The 2192-nt window shown below is 36.9% G+C and overlaps 1 pseudogene; it reads left to right on the top strand.

Annotated features, from left to right (window-relative positions):
- Positions 1-1535: 1535 nt before the first annotated feature.
- Positions 1536-1917, top strand: LOC110540974 (ELAV-like protein 4; annotated as a pseudogene).
- The last annotated feature ends 275 nt before the right edge of the window (positions 1918-2192 follow it).

Genomic DNA, 2192 nt, shown 5'->3' with positions numbered 1-2192 from the left:
TGATTAACTGCGTAATTCTCTAGGTTTATAAAGTATAATATCATAGGACAATCATACTCCATGTATCTTCTACTGGAGGAAGAAACATCATGTCTTTTCTAAGAGTGTATAATTTATAATTTTGTATCTTTAAATTTTACAATAGCAATAATAACAAGACAATAAAATACAAGGTTTCAGAAAGGATTGTTGGATACATACAGAGGGTCAGAATGGACCAGCAAAATAACACTGCAGCTGAATATAATATCCTAACATCGGATAAAATACTCTAAAGTCACAGGAAAGGAAACTAAATTCATGACATTTAAAATAAAATGAAAGAAAAGTAAACACTTCAAGAGCAAGAGATCTATTGAACTATGAACACTGTGCTCAGAAATATTAGAAAATTTGTTGAAGTTTTGAACAGCTGTCACAGAATTGACAAAATGCCCAGTTGTCTGTTTGCATGTATAAAAACCAAATAAAAGCTATAAGGAGAACAAAGATACCCGGTTTTATGAAATCCAAACAGAGAAAGATACATGGATGTATGTAAGAGATCCAACCTGTTGAAACCTGGTCCATGAGTGAAGCTATGTAAAGATAATTCTGAGAGATCGACAGATAACTCCAAGGAATCAGGGCAAAACTCTTGTAACATCTGTTTCTCTATAACAAGAGTTGTTCTTGGGAAGTGCATGTGTGCTCCTTCCAGGTGTAATAAATAGGAGTGGCTTGTTTCAGATTACCCATCTTCTTAACAACACTTAAGGAATAAGTCTGTAGCCATCCCTGCAGCCTCTATCAGAACAAAAGAGTTTATCATGAAAGTGGAAAAGAAACATTCTCCTAAAATTATCTTACTCTATTCTGGACTCTCTGTCTTTGTTCCATTACTTACTCCTTCCATTTAACTCAAGGTTTTGTATATCTGCTTTAAATCTTCAAGCAGACTTTTCTGAAGATAGGCAAGATCCACAATGTCACCCAGTTTGGCTTCAAACTTGTGACTCTCTGGCTTCATCCGCACAAATGCCCAAATAGCATATATCCATGCTAGGAATAAAGCTCAGTGGTAGTATCTTCGTGTACCTTGCATAAGCCTCTGGACATCAGAAACCATGGAGAGAGGGAGACAAACTGTAGTCCTGTTGGAGGTGGCACAAAAGACTCAAATCAAACACAAAAATGCCTATTTATTGTTCACTCAAAATAGAAAATGAAGCTATGATCTAAAAGATTTGAACAAGAATATCTAAATATTTCAAATACGTTGTTAAAAATTACCAAAATGAATCTTATGATATAGATGCAACAAATAAAATAAAATAAAAAATAGAAAAATGATATATATTAATGAATCAGAGTGGGAGGCACTGGAATTAGTGCCAGCTGATTTTACTGACATGCTCAGGGCCACTGATGTCCACCTGGCCTCTACTGCACTTCCAATGAGGATCCAGAACCAGCCTTCTGGAACGCTACATTTGACCGGAGGCCAAGAAGAAAGTTCTTGAGGTATCAGAAATGGAGCCACATAAGTTACATATATGATGACAATTAGCACTCTGAAGCCTTGGGTGTCAAACAGACCTACATCTAATGCAAGCAATGGGCTCTCTGGCAAAGACAGAAAATGTCCTCACAGGCACACAAACAGCCAAAGATGACAGCAAAACCACCTTCATCATCAACTATTTCCCCCAAAATGTGACCCAAGAAGAATTCAATGGTCTCTTTTGGAACAATGGTGAAGTAGCATCCTTCAAATTTACAAGAGGCAAAATTACAGGTCAGAGTTTAGAGAGTGGATTTACTAACTTTATTGATCCAAAGGATGAGGAGAAAGCCGTCAACACTTTAAAAGGACTCAGACTCTAGACCCAAACCTAGAAGTCCCCTGTTTACATCTTCTGCTTCAGTTTGATTTGATCAGTGACATGAAATTTATTACTTTACTCTGACTCCCATGAAGGAGTAAATAACTTGCCAATCTGTAAACAACAAATAAACAAACAAGAACCACAAACTTCATCAATTGAAGCATACATTAGAGAAATATCAGAACCATCTGGTACAAGTTGGCAAACTTTGGTCAGTGGCATAAATTTATGTCAGAAAGCCAAGAATCAGTCCCTAAGTACTGAAGGTAAATTACTGGCTGCCAGAGTAAGGGCTAGTCCTAGAAAGTCTTGGGGCCTGCTGGT

Source organism: Meriones unguiculatus, chromosome 17 (assembly GCF_030254825.1).
Source record: "Meriones unguiculatus strain TT.TT164.6M chromosome 17, Bangor_MerUng_6.1, whole genome shotgun sequence".
Classification (NCBI taxonomy): Eukaryota; Metazoa; Chordata; class Mammalia; order Rodentia; family Muridae; genus Meriones; species Meriones unguiculatus.
The sequence above is the reverse complement of the archived record's forward strand: the minus strand, read 5'-3'. Positions and strand labels throughout refer to the sequence as shown.